Below are 15,946 nucleotides of genomic sequence, written 5' to 3' on the forward strand. Positions count from 1 at the left end.
ACGAAGATTTTTTTGTGGACATGTGCTAGCCTCGCCCAGCCATGCTCCACACTGCCAGGGGGGGGGGGGGGGGAAGGGGCATCTCTGATGTGAAGTGAGACTTCTTTGATTATTCTCTTTGACTTGCCAGGCTGCCTTTGTGTTCTTGCACCATGTACAACATCCATTTCTGTATTCGCTGTTCAGTGTCTAAATAAATTTTCATTTTGACTTTAAAGTGTGTTATTACGGTTTTATGCCACGTGATGCCCACACAACTCTGTATTCCTCAGCATGTGAAATGGTTATCCTTTATACAGTGAACATCAGAAGTAGATACTGAGCTGGACTTTTAAACACTGAATAACTATTTAATATGTTTGGTATCATCCACTTTGAGTTGTGTTTATAAATAACTAACTATTTTGTTCTTGGGATCACAGTTAAGTCCAGTAATTGAGCACATAAATGCCTTTCTGTGGGATTTCCTCAATCCTGTAGTGTGTAGATCCTTCCTGGAGAATGCTAGAGAGGCTGAGTAGTGCATAGTATCACGTAGTATCTATTGTAGCGACTACTGTTTACTTCTTTAATTCCTTGGACTTAATAAATATGCTCCAACAAGAAGTCACTGTAATTGAAATGAAATGTATGTCAATTTATGCCATAAAGAAAAAAAGAATCTATTATTGCTTGAATGTTACGTGAAGTTTGTGTAACCAAAAGGGAGTATAATGTGTACTCATATAATTGGAATCAAATAATGTAACAAAATTGTATTTTAACAAAATGTACTAAAACAAAACAACAAGTAGACTGTAATATATAAGTGACAATAACGGCATCTCAGCAAATGGACAGAATAAGTGTACTTTGTAATTGTATTTTTTTTTATGTGTATAGTATGTGGAAAGGACACTACAGAAACTTTATGTAATCCAACTGTATGAAAGACACTCAAAGACAAAGTGCAATAACATACAAAACCTGGCTGCAAAGTGATAAGTGTGTGTGTGTGTGTGTGTGTGTGTGTGTGTGTGTGTGTGTGTGTGTGTGTGTGTGCGCGCGCGCGCGCGCGCGCGCGCTAAACTAAAGATGGCAATCTCTGCGTAACATGAATTTTCTGTGCTCAACAACACTGTAAAAACAACAAAAAACTTACCTTGTTGACAGATATCAAATGTACAGCTGGTGCCCCCACTGAATAAGTGAAAGCAGTGAGGTGAAATAAACTCCACAGGCCACTGATATGGGAACCAGTTGTCACTGCATCAAAGATTTCACAAAGGATCACACTGCTGACCACGAGCTTCACACATTTGTGCAGTGAAAACTACTGTAAATGCATGACATGGTCACTCTGGCTTTGTACCAGGCATGTGAGCACAAACTGGGACAATAACAACTATTGCACTGCACGCACATGCTTTGCAAGCTAAACACTGTGTAGATGCTGAATGACATCAATGGAACTATGCGGTTACAGCAAGCACTTTGTTGTGAAATAAAACTTATGTATGTGTTAAAAGAAGCTGCCATGCTCATACAAATTTATAACCATACAAGATAACTCCAATGACTGAAAATAAAGGCTTTGCCCATATTGGTCAGGGTTATCAACTCTCAAAAAGGGATATAAGCTCACACATTGCGCACCTCCACATTACATCAGTGTATAGTGGGGGTATTAAATGGATCATATTATTTTTTCTTTCTTCGTTCTTTTCTTTTTATACATGTAATTTTCTTTTTATACATGTAAGATAACTTATTACTTTACAATATATAGGCGCGCGCGCACGCGCGCGCACACACACACACACACACACACACACACACACACACACACACACACACACACACACACACACACACGTCACTATTCATTGTTACTGTCAGTTAGAATGTTTGACTTTGTTGACAGAGCCACATGACCACCTCTGTTTTTGCTGCTTCATCACTGTTAAAGTGAATTCCTCAAAGGTGTTCTTTAAGTTTTGGAAACACATCAAAATCAGATGGGGCCAAGTTGAGACTGAATGGAGGATGATCGACCCAAGGAGTCAAGATTGCTGCAGATGTCACAGGGCTTTTGTATGGTCTGGCATGTCATACTGAAGGAGAGAGTGCTCCATAACAAGATGAACTCTCAAATTTCAAAACTCGATTACTGCACACTGTTTCTCATGCACCAACATAGTTTTGTAACTCACTGCCGTATTATATGCTACAATTCGGAGATCTCTATCTGCAGAGGACTCCAAAGGGCATGAAGAATGAAAATGTAGAATGTTAATAATGTTTGTTTTATTTAAAAAGCTTTAACAGTTTTCACATAAAAAATTCAGAGCATTACTTTTCAGCACATCTTCGTAACAAAAAACTGGGGACTGCATTCTTTAACGTCAGTGACAAAAAAATAGATTAAGATTGAGGTCACAATTATATACTGACAAGGGAACATTTCTAAGTGTCAATTAACAATCTTGATGAAACTTGGCAGGTGTGTAGAGGGGCAAAGTAATGCAACATACATATTTTTGTTTGTGCACAATTTCACTTTTAAGGGTAAATCATTCCCTCATAGGTTATTTGGCAAATAAACTTTAGATGGAGTAGCTGTGAAACTATGAAATATAAAAACTGTGTATCATGTAAAAGTTGAAATGTAACATTCTTGAAAACTGTACAATCAACTTTTGAAAATAATTGAAAATTTGCAAATAACTCCACCAATTTTTAACAAACTTAGAAAAATGGAAACTTTTGTTACAACATAAATTAAAGAAGATTTCACACCACATACATCCACATGTAATAAAGCTGGTTTCTGTAAAATCATTTATGGAAACTAAGTTGTACAAAATGTGCTGTCAGAGTCTGTGCAATGTGCCTAATCAAAGTATCGAAAAGCTCATTATGATGACTGATGATGATTGTGTATTTGAAACACAGAGCACTTCATCCGACGCAATGTTCTTTCTACATAAAGCAAATTAAATTCGAATATAATAAATATGTGGTTGAATTCTGTAAAAATGGAAGGAAGGGAAAAATGTCACTTTCATTCATGCAGCATAAATATTGTAAAGTTAGGTATGTGAAACAGCTATATCACTGAGAAAACTATGTTCTTCATGATGACTCAAAACATGATAAGATGAAGGTAACATGGCTGGAATTTACAAGGAGTGCTAGAGGCTATGGATCATCAACTGGTTATCCACGATTCTGAGCTTCAAAAGCGCGTCTTGCAAATGAGCAGTGAAATAAAGTTATATAATTTCAAGGAAAGCCACAAATGACTTTTGAATTTTAGAAAGGCCCTTGGAATTTTATCTTGGAAAATAAAGTTTATAGCTAGACATTATATAAATGATAAAAATTATCTTGACAAGGTCAATTTACGATTTGTAGAGCAAGTTAAGGAGCACATCAGCATTTTGGGACCTGAATATATGGACAACTCTTATAGGAGTGGATTCAACCTGGAATTGTGCTCTGGATGTATTTTGTTTTAAAAGAGTGCAAAGAAGTTTGAATCCACAGCACAGTCATTGTCATCAGTTACAGTTATGTGAATCCGCAGCAGCTGCTGCTGCTGGCAATCTGCTTATCCCCTTTGTCATAATTTTAAAAGAAAGTAATCCAGAGTTTGCACTGAGAATTAGAGAATCTCTTTTTGAAGACCCAAACTTTCCTTTGGCGGTATTGAAATCTAGTAAACTAATGTCTGACAATGTTAAAAGATACTTGACAGAAGTTTTCTTTCCCAATGTGGGAGGAAAGTCTGTGCGATTGTTAGGTTCGTGGGGTGGTCAGTATGAAACAATTGTTTGGAATGTTGTATGTGGAAAAGGAAGTTGTTTACCTGGTGATCGCAAAAAGCTTGACAGTGCAGGTACAGCAGTTTGATATATACAGCTTTCAATGTTGGAAGAAATTTGTGCGAAGATTTTCAGATCTAGTTCTGTTGCTTGCTTATGATGTCAGTCTCCACATGAGAAGCAATATAATCAAGTTGCAGTCATCAGTATGTAGTCAATTCTCTTCATCAATGTTTTCTAATGTACTGCAATATCCCTGTTACAAATCAGGATATTGAGGAAGTCACCAACCACAATTTGCAACACCTGCTGACTTTTGTTTTTACTGTCTCATCCACTGTATGTATTATGTAAAGAAACGTCATTCATTTTCTGGGCATGGTGTACAAAAATGTTACATTTTAAGCATTTCTTTGTAGATTATTATTGTATTAAAATAATGAATTATTTTCTATTCATAGAATACACGCATGTCAAACATTAAAAAACATAAATTGAAAACATAAAATAATGATTTACATAATATAACAAAATATGAACAACAAATAATTAGAGCAATATTGTAGATTTAGATATTTCAATTAGGTATGTGACAATATTAGAGAAGTAAAGTTGCTACTCACCATATAGAGGTGATGCTGAGTCATGATATGCACAAAAAAAAGATTCACACAATTATACCTTTCGGCCATTAAGACCTTTTCAGCAATAGGCGCGCGCGCACACACACACACACACACACACACACACACACGCACGCACGCACACACACACACACACACACACACACACACACACACACACACACACACACACACACACGTCTGATGTCTCAGACAAATGAAACCACACTGCAAGCAGCAGCACCAGTGCATGATGAGCGTGGTGACTGGGTGGGGGTAAGGAGGGGCGGGCGTGGAGTGGGAGGGATGGTATGGTGGGGGTGGTGGACAGTTAAGTGCTGGAGTTTAGACGGAGGGCAGGAGAGAAGCTCGGGAGGGGTTAAGTAGCGGAAAGGAGAGAATTAAAAAGAAATAAGACTGGGTGTGGTGATGAAATGACAGATGTGTAGTGCTGTAATGGCAACAGGGAGTGGCCAGATGTGAGAGGACAGTGGCTAACTAAGGTTGAGGCCAGGAGGGCTACGGGAACGTAGGATGTACTGAAGGGAAAATTCCCACCTGCGCAATTCAGAAAAGCTGGTGTTGGTGGGAAGGATCCATATGGCACAGACTGTGAAGCAGTCATTGTGATGAGAGAAATCATGTTTGGCAGCGTGTTCAGCAACAGGGCGGTACAATTGTTTTTTGGCCACAGTTTGCCAGTGGCCATTGGTGTGGACAGACAGCTTTTTGGTTGTCATGCCTATATAGAATGCAGCACAGTGGTTGCAGCCTAGCTTGTAAATCACATGACTGGTTTCACAGGTAGCCCTGCCTTTGACAGGATAGGTGATGTTAGTGACCGGACTGGAGTAGGTGGTGGTAGGAGAATGTATGGGGCAGATCTTGCATCTAGGTCTATTACAGGGGTATGAGTCATGAGGTAATGGATTTGGAGCAGGGTTTGTGTAAGGATGGACGAGTGCATTGTGTAGGTTCGGTAGACGGTGGAATACCACGGTAGGAGGGGTGGGAAGGATAGTGGGCAGGACATTTCTCATTTCATTTCAGGGCACGACAAGGGGTAATCGAAACCCTGGCGGAGAATGTAATTCAGTAGCTCCAGTCCCGGATGGTACTAAGTTACAAGGGGAATGCTCCTATGTGGCCGGAATGTGGGACTTTGGGAGGTGGTGGGAGACTGGAAAGATAAGACACAGGTGATTTGTTTTTGTACAAGGTTGGGAGGATAACTGCGGGCAGCGGAGGCTTCAGTGAGACCCTCGGTATATTTTGAGAGGGACTGCTTGTAACTGCAGTTATGACGACCATGGGTGGCTAGGCTGTAAGGAAGGGACTTCTTGGTATGGAAGGGATGACAGCTGTCTAAGTAGAGGTATTGCTGGTGGTTACAAGGTTTGATATGGACAGAGGTACTGATGTAGCCATCTCTGAGGTGGAGGTCAACATCTAGGAAGGTGGCTTTTTGGGTTGAGTAAAACCAGGTGAAGCAAATGGAGGAGAAGTTGTTGAGGTTGTGGAGGAATGTGGTTAGTGTCTCCTCACCTTCAATCCAGATAGCAAAGATATCATCAATGAATCTGAACCAGGTGAGGGGTTTAAGATTCAGGTTTTTAGGAAGGATTCCTCTAGACGGCCCTTGAATAGGTTGGCATAGCATGGTGCCATGCACTATTCTCTCCTTTCTGCTACTTAACTCTCCCTCCCCACCTTCTTTCCTGCCCTCCGCCTAAACTGCAGCACTTCACTGTCCACCACCCCCCTATACTATCCCTCCCCGCCTCCTCCTTACCCCCACTTAGTTGCCACTTCCATCGTGCACTCGTGCTGCTGCTCACTGTGTGATTTCAGTTGTCTGAAACTGCAGGCGTGTGCAAGTTAAGTTTGCGTGAGTGTATGTGGGCCTATTCCTGACAAAGGCCTTAATGTGTTAATCTTTTTGTTGTGCCTATCATGACTCAGCATCTCCACTATATGGTGAGTAGCAATTTTCCTTCTCTAACATTGTTAGATTCCATCCTGGATTTTCCATTGTTTTATTTCAATTAGGTATGTTACATATAAGTCAACAGCACGTTCTGTACACCTTATTTTGCAAAAAATGGTATTACAGGAACCAGCATTATCACACATGTATGTATCTAGTGTGAAAGCTTCTCTAATTTATGTTGTAACAAAAGCTTCCATTTTCCAAAATTCATTAATGGTAGTGTGGTAATTTGCAAAAATCAATTTTTTTCAAAAGTTGGTTATACAGTTTTCAAGAAAGTTAGTTACATTTCATCTTTTATATGAAACCCCATTTTTTTTTATATTTCATGATCTCGAAGCTATTACTTGTGAACCTAATATGCAAAATTACCTTTTGGGATGCCAATGATAGAAGCTGTCAGACTTGAAGTAATTATTTATTTCTTAAAATGAAAGCACTACCTGATTTCAGGATGTATGTCCCATCTTCAGTTGCATATTAAAATGTGAGTCCCCAAAGGGTGCATAGTTAAAGTTAGGATGAAGAAGGGACATATGTCCTGAAACCAGGTAATGCTTACCTTTTTAAGTATAATTAAGTTTCTCAACTGTAGTGGATTTTACCATTGATAATGAATAACAGCTGTGGATGTCTCATGAAGAGAAACATCATTTGGGGTCCATTTTACCCCTTAAAAGTGAAACTTGGCACAATTAGAAAAATACGTATTGCATTATTTGGCCCCTCTACACACCTAAAAAGTTTAATCAAGATCATTCATTGGCACTTATGAATGTTTCCTTCTGAACTACAATATTAGCTGCTTTTTCTCATAAGTTGATTGAACCTGCTTATGAGAAGAAGTCCAAGAGGAAGAAATGTAACATCTGGCAACTGTGATAGGACTAAAATGAAATTAATGTAGAAAAAACGAGAAATCAAGAAAAGTAATGTTTCTCTAATAATAGCCTCCATATCATACCAGCCAAGGAAGAATGATTGGAGCCAGTGTATTTCAGGGAAGACTGACAACTGTGACAGCACTGGGTGCCGAGAACTATCCTGCATTCGCTGGAGCACTGTTTCGAGGTCAAGAATGTCACAGCTATCATAAACTGGCACTAGTACAGATGCTGCAGTTGCCAGTTCTCACTGCTACAGAAGCAGGCGATGATGCAACAATAATCATTGTGAGAGTGAATGCTGTTTTTCAATGTGCAATAGTAGAGGCGGGTTGATGTGCCAACAATGACCAGATGCAAAGGGATTTGAAAGGTGAACAAAGTCGGACGGAATTACTGGTCAGTGTGTTTGTGAAAATTTGTAAGTGGAAGAATAGCAAAAAAGGACAAAAAAGTATTTATTTGTCAAAAAGTTCAACAGCATGAATAAGATTAAAAATCCTCGTAATGATATTGATGAAATAAAAAAAGGAAGGAGATTTTAATGATTTCAGCAAAGAATTATGCCTGCAGATATCAAATCAAAATAAGGAGTTTAATCTTAGAAGGGACAATTAAAATAAAGAACTAAATAGTCAAAATTAAAGCAACCCCTGGTTTCAACTAACCCAGGAAAATCTGGACATCACTTAACCAGATAGGATATCACTTAACCAGATAAGAACCCTACAAAGCAGATGTCAGTTTTGGAAGAACAAATGGAAGATTGCTGATAGCCCTTTCTGTGACTGTGCAGATGTACCTCAGACCATCAGCCACATCAAACGTTATGGACTGCCCACTTCAAAGGTTCAATGGAGGAAATCCATCAGGCCAGTCAGGAAGCTGTGGAGTGGTTAAGGACATACATATATATTTTACACAGATTTCCATGTTATTGTAAGTGCTTAACAGTTTTTATGTTGCAGGGGCTATTACTAAGTACTGAAATCTGTACTATTAAATTTATGTATGGCTCAACTGGCAGCCATAGAGGTGGCACACACAAGTAATGTGAGCAGGGGACTCAATGTAGCATTAATGCTGCTATGTGAACAGTTTCAATTTGTATATGAAGCAGCTTACTTCCATTTGCTGTTAATGTGATTGGTTTGGTTTTGAGATTTCATTGCTTACCTTTCAAGTGACTTTTTTTTAAATTTTGAAATTTTAAATTTATTGTAAAGTTTCACTGAAAGAATTTTAAAGTTATGAAAGCTGTTGATATTAGATTCATTGCAAGGTTTCAGTTAAATTCTGAAAGAACTGTCACGTATGTGATGGATGCAGTTATAGTACAAATTCAGGAAGCTGCTGAGAAAGTGGTGGCTTATGCTTCCAGCATACCCTTCAAGTCCGAGATGAACTACTCTACAACTGAGAAAGAGTGCCTTGCAGTTGTCTGGGTGTTCAACAAGTTCTAACCATATTTATCTGGCAAATCATTCACCGCTGTAATGGATCCCCGTTCTGTATGGTTGTTGACTAGGCTGAAGAAACTGTCGAGTTGATGGCGAAATGTATACAAAGGCTTAAATAGTACATCAGAACAGTGAACAAAAGTGAACGCACACATAAGGACACCAACTGCCTTTCAAGAAATCCTCTGGCACAACATAGCAGTGTAGATGAAAACTGCCATCACTGCACTGAACGATATTGCTGCTAAACATAGGGAAGATTCAGCATTGCTGAAGAATGAAGAACTGAGCAAAGGAGGATTCCAATTAACAAACAGGGCATTGTATATCTGAAATGGTTGCTTGTCTTCCCTGCTCATCTATGACCAGCTATCTTAAAAGTATTTCCATAACACTCCAACATATGGCCACTAAGGATTTGGGAAAACTCAAGACAGAAGCAGACACAGGTATCAGGTATCAACCGATCCATTAAACACTATGCAAGCCACTTTAAAAAATGCCCATGACAGAAGCTCATGGCACAATTACCTCCTGGGCAGCTGATACCAATCCTACTCACAAGCACACATTCCACCTGGCTGCAATCAACCTCTTTCGGAGGTTCCCTAAGTCGACAAACAGAAATCGATGGTTAATAATCTGCACTGACTACTGCACCCACTACACTGTACCGAACCTGTGCCTACTGACGAATTTCCAGAAATTGTGAGGTTCTTGTAAAAGACATTATTTTGAAGCATGATGCACTGCTGTGATGATCTCTGATTGAGGAAAAGTTTGTCACCTGGGACTAGTATCAGAGGTAACAGTGTTGCAATACAAACCAGACAACGACTGCGTACCATACACAGACAAACGGTCTCACAGAATGCTTTAATAAGAAGTGTGCATATGATGTCTCAATTTACAGTGATGGCAAACAGATTGCCGTTGTGAATGCCATCTATACTCGTTGCAGGACATTCTCCTGAATTACACACTAACATTCTTATGCACACTTCAAGAACTGGCAATGAAATTTGTCATCAAGAAATTACAATTTGGTAACAGCAGTATTCGTATGCAAAACACAAAGCAAACAACGTCCACCATGATAGTCATATAACACAGAGAAGAAAGACACTATAGACTTTACACTATTTCTGCTCCACACTTGCAAGGCCAGAATGACAATGAATACAATGTTTCTGTTAAGCCGTTGCACAAGGACTGTGCTGTCGAATGTCAACTTTGAGCGTGACGAGTTCGATGTGCCACTGAATGTTCAGAAATTATGCTACTTGGGCGTACGGTATGTGTGGCCCTGTGTAGTATATGAGATCACAACACACTCCAGTGGCAGTTGCGGGATGTTTCTAGTTTGTAAATCACACTGTTTACTAAATGGGCGCAAGTAAAATTCCCAAGTTAGCTCTATTAAAAGGCACGTTTACTCCATTGTCCATAAGCTAGTCACATTGTTCTATATGTAATATGCACAAATAAAAACTTCAATATCCATGTATATGTTTTAAGATGAAAAGGAAGTACCATGTCCAATCAATAAGGACAAAGGCTTACAGAAGTTCCATTACAAACAGTGCAAAACAAATTTGCACTCCTCCACATAAGATAAACATTATTTCATCATTCCCACATTTTAGTAAAACCCCAAGGTCAGTCTAACCTGATCACTGTTCCTACCCAGTAGCAGAATCTTTGCAACATGTGAATTACGAACCGCAAAAGAAAAATGAGCAAAATATCTTTATACAAGAAGCGCAAGCTGTCCTTTAGATTAAGCCAACTGAACAATCTCACTCCTCAAAAAAAGGTGCACTTATATTTACTTTAATATCAAATATTATAGTATATACTTATATTAAACTAATAATACAGCATCAGAACCTAATAAAAATGCAAAAGTTAGGAAAAAAATTTAAACGTTGTGTGGTGAGGCTGGGCCTCGAGATTTCCGTGTGCTGTGCGGGCTGCAAATTAGAATTCACCTACCTCAGAACGGCGTGTGCTCGACGTCCCTCCACTCAGCAACGTAGATACTTACAAGATGACGTAAAAGCAGCACTGATAATAAACACCATCTAATTCCTAAAATTACTGAGGTCGCGCAACTCTAGTAATGAAATAAAGTCCTGTAGAAAAAATGTCATTAAAAAATTTATCAGGCAGTAAGAAAATGGATTGGCTTCTGGAAAATAATGTCCAAAATTTCCACACAAAAAGGTTTATTTTGTCCATCTAGCCAAAGAAACAATACTATTCAGTCCACATTTAAACTATTGGCTATTTTCTTCACATTCACAATTTGTACACTCATTTCACACGCACAGCAGCCAGAAATCTGTACAAACCTGACCCGAATTAAACAATGTTCTCACAGTCATTAATTTCACTACTAACACAAGTTATTACATTCGGTCCTTCTTGCAGATTTATCAAAACAGAAACTGCTTGCCAAAAAATGCCCAGTGGCTGAATACTGCAACATTGCCACGCGGATACTATGAAGGCCAAATTTCACATGCGAATATCTGTCCAACTAAACAGTTCTAGAACTTCCAAACTACACAAAACCCTCCGTAACTACACCAGCATTAGTCATGCCACATATCAAATGCAAGGAACTCAATATTCCTTCATTTTACACATTATTTTGATTTGCAAAAGTACCATGACAGTCTGCATGCAAAGCTAGCGAGAGACTCGCGCAAAAACTGGCCTGCACCAATCCTTATACACAGGCGCATTTGCATCATTTTGACATACAAATATTAAAGTAATCCTTAATAAACAAAAACTAGAACACAATAATTATGAAAATATTCTTTAGATACAGATTATACTCCAGCTGACTTTCTGGCTGCTCTGTTACAATAGCAATCACACCTAGACATACATCATCAGCAAAGTGGGTAAATTCCCTATGAACATTTTCCCACGACAGGCTTGCATAGCTCTTGCAGGTTACATAAGATAGCATGTAATGCAACATTAAAATTTTGATGAATTTCCCACCTACACACACACACACACACACACACACACACACACACACACACATTCACTCACATATTCTCCCACAACAATCTTTGATACCAATAATAATTTTGTCTGATTTTTATATTATATTTATATTATTAAAGTTTTAATATGAAAATTTCAATCAATTAATTCTGCACCCTGCAAGTTCTGTTTATGTTTTTAGATAATACTAAAGGACAAACCATTATATTTCCTAACTGAATTTAGTTTCCTAAGTGTCGGTTTTTTACTTTTTTAGCAATTCTTTTATCTCTGAAACTATGATAGTTATAAAGCTGAAATTTGGACACAATCTTCTCCTGAATGTCAAAAGGTGGTGTACCAATTTTGAAAATGATTGAATAATATTTAATATAATTTATTTAGGTTCTTATAGGTGGTGAATGTTCGTGTCCAGTAAGAGACATTGGATAGTTTTCTCACAGCTATGTCAGCCCCCAAAGTTACATGAAGCTAGCTATCCTAAAACAAACGTTCGCTCGGAACAAACTTGAGATGCTACACTTGCAAGACACAAACCACCACCCTATCACACATCTCAATACGGATCAGTGATATTATCCACTACGCTAAACCAAGAACACACTGTCGATAGCCAATCCTAGCATGCTGCCACTTGCTAAACGCTTTAATCATAACTGTGTTACTAATTGAAATTTAATTATAACAAATTGTAGCAAGAACAATGCATTTTTGGTGGATCCTCAGTGTGTCGTTGCCTTCAAATAGAGTACTCTCATAATACGCAAGTCACAATAATTCTTTTGCCATGAATATGATGTTTCATATTATTTTACTGCAACGAATCACACAATTAACAACGGGTTATTGAGTGATTCTCAATTTGCTGATGCTCAGAAACGGCATATATACCTATAGGCTTGAAATGAATGCCAATACAGTGCCACACAACTCTGTGCTGAAGAGAAATGGCGTGCACGTGATGTATGTGGCGTTGTGCCATCTCATTGGTCAACGTTCAGACGCATGCTCAGAATGTCTGACATGCTAGATATTGCTCTGCACGTTCGGAAAGACTCCCGAACATACTATTCCACGATATGACATCAGAAACTCTGTACGCTCAATGTTCGGATGCACGGCCCCTGTGCTGATGGCTTTACAGCCAGATAATACTCGGGATGACTACGTGAGACATCACCAGGACCTGAGAAACAAGGCAGCTGGCTCACATACTGTCCCTGGACACCTGAGGATGGTGAGCTATAATGGAAAGCTTCAGTGAGATACAGCCTGAGAAACTTGTTATGGACTTTTACACCTATGCTGAAAGTAGAACTCATGAGAACATTACAATTCTTCAAGAAGACAAATGTTTAGACACATCATCTTTGTCCTCCATATGAATTCCTACTAAAGTCCAGGGGCGCAGACTGAAGATGGGAGGTTCAAGGAAATTGGAAGACACAGTCAACAATTATGAAACTTAAGACAGGAGGGACTATCTTCGACACTCGACATAGTGACAGAATTACCAACATGACTGGAATGAGAGGATCCACCAGTGCCACCATACAGATGACCACTTACGAGATCTGGATCCAGTGCGCTGTTGCCAGCTCCAGTGAGAATTTCTGAAATAGTGGGTTACAGTTTCTACTGCAGAAGGAGCAATGCTGCGAGTAGTGCTGCTCGTAGTGTGGAAAGCCTTTAGCATGCTGAGGCTCATCAGTTCAAACCTGACCATTAGCAATTTTTTTATTTAGTATTTACAATTTCTAGATGGTTCTTGAAATTTCTTATGTTTGTATATTCTTGAATATTCCATTTTTGTATAAATAACAGTGCCCTCTGCCTGGGAGACAGTTCCGTTTTATCTGTATATTGGTCATTGCAATAAACATGTTTGCAGTGCTAAGTATTGTATTTCAATGACAATCACACTTTCAGATTTGGAATCTATTGTGGTTATGACGTGACAGTATGACTTTCTCAAGGCAATAATTAAAAACATATGATTACCACTTACATTGACTACTGATGAAATGTTACTTTACCTTGAAGCATTACTACGTCATTTCTACAAGTCTTCATGACCCTTGTGCAATGGAAAAATATGAATATGTTGCAGGGTTTAAAACAAAGAATACACACTTTTGTTCAGTCCTTTATATACTTCTCAAACACGCCCTCTCTAAGCTACTCGAATTTCCAGCTCATTCTATTTTCCATATTGTAAATTTTATCAACTAAAAATTAAGGACTTTTAAGCACATTTTCGTTTCTGACAGTTGTTGCACTCAATGCTGCAGTGAGGTTAAGAATAAAATAAAAATGCACAAATATATGATAACTTCAATATAGTATACCTACGACAAAATTCAAATAAGGCAAATTCTTCAAAAACTTACCAACAATATCTGCTTGATCTTCAATAAATGCTTTTCTTATTAAAGCAGTTAAACTAAGTATATCACATTTTATAGTCTTCTCTGCACTTTCTGTCATACAATAATTCATAAAATTAATTCCAAATGCGCGATTTTAATGAAATTGAACTGACTTGTCAATAAGAAAAATTTATATAAGCAATAAAAAATAAAATTAATTAAAAAATCGTAAGTATAGATAAACAACAGTAAATCTTAATACGATTTTAAGTTCATCAGTTTTTTTTCCCTTAATGTTACTGTCTAATGCTTGAACTTCTTGTTTCTTTTCATAAGCCTTTTTCCTTAGTGTATTAGATTGTGAGCAGTAAGAAATGATCTTCGTCTTTTCCACAAACCCTGAAAGTACATCAGCTTGTTTGTGCAATGAAGAAACGTCAATCAAGGTGCATTCTTTTCTGCTTTAAACCTTCCAACTCTTCTTTCAATTTGTGCATCCTTTCTGATAGTGTATTGGTCTTCTGCACTTGTTTTTGTTCCTCAAGATAAGCCAAGTATTTTTTTTTTCTTGCAGAGAATGCAGATGCCAACAAATCCTTCGTAATTTGTACATTCTGCACTCCCCCACAAAGTATAAGGTGGTCTCTAACTTGCCACATAACAACACAGGATCTTTCTTTCAAATTCTTTACTTCTAGAGCCTAGCTGATTGAGAATCCACTCTACTTTTGCCTGACTATGTGAACAGATTAAAATCTTCTTTCAAAACTTGCAGATTTCTTTGAAACATCTTGAATACATGTTCTTGAACAGGAAACAGGAAGTCATCTAATCTTGATATTTTAAAATCAAAATATCTACATTCTTTATATGGAATTTACTGAACAAAATCTCCACATCAAGTCAAGTCATCCTAATCAAGTTACATAAAACATGAAATAGCACTTACCTTTCATATGGGCTTTTGATGCCACTTCTCCCATCACTATATCAATGTCCTTTACACAAATCTTACAGTTTCCTCGTGAATGTCTTTTGATGGCACTAGCCATTGTTTATACTCATCTTGTCGCAGCCACAGTTGGCTAAATGCACACTTTCCAGTCATATTAATCACAATCTAAAAATACACTTGTTCTGCAGTTTTTCGACCAAATGTGTGTTACAAGTATGGATGGCCGATAAATCACAGATTGATGCTTTTCCACAGATATTTTTTTGTCACAGGTGTAGTATTCAGTTAGGTTTCCACCCCCCCTCCCACTGCTACCAATGTATGGTATCCCCACTACCGGCACTGCAGTAAAGGGTTTACATACACTAAAAGATGTCAGTTGCCAGTACTACATGCAATCGTACGCTCACTCCATTCTACATGCCTGAGGCGGGGATAGCCTTATCCCTCTCATCCTACATGCCGCACAGCTGAGCGACCCTCTTAACTGCTTCGGCCTTCAACCTATATATGCAATCTTTTTTTCACCTTTTTAACTACAACAAGTTAATCAATTTTTAAGTTTGAATACAATTGCTAAGAGAAAAATAAGGACTATAATTAAAAAAAGGACAAAATAAGTACTTATAAGGAGTTTTATACCACAGTATAAAAATTAAGTACTTTTAAGAACCAACAGATTTTGTGTGTGTGTGTGTGTGTGTGTGTGTGTGTGTGTGTGTGTGTGTCTCTACATAAAGTACAATCTAACTTCTGCACCATTTCAGTGCAGTAATGTGTTCATTATTTTAAATTCATTGCATTAAATGCAATCTTAGTAAATGAGTGTTGT

Source organism: Schistocerca cancellata, chromosome 3, assembly GCF_023864275.1.
Source record: "Schistocerca cancellata isolate TAMUIC-IGC-003103 chromosome 3, iqSchCanc2.1, whole genome shotgun sequence".
Classification (NCBI taxonomy): domain Eukaryota; kingdom Metazoa; phylum Arthropoda; class Insecta; order Orthoptera; family Acrididae; genus Schistocerca; species Schistocerca cancellata.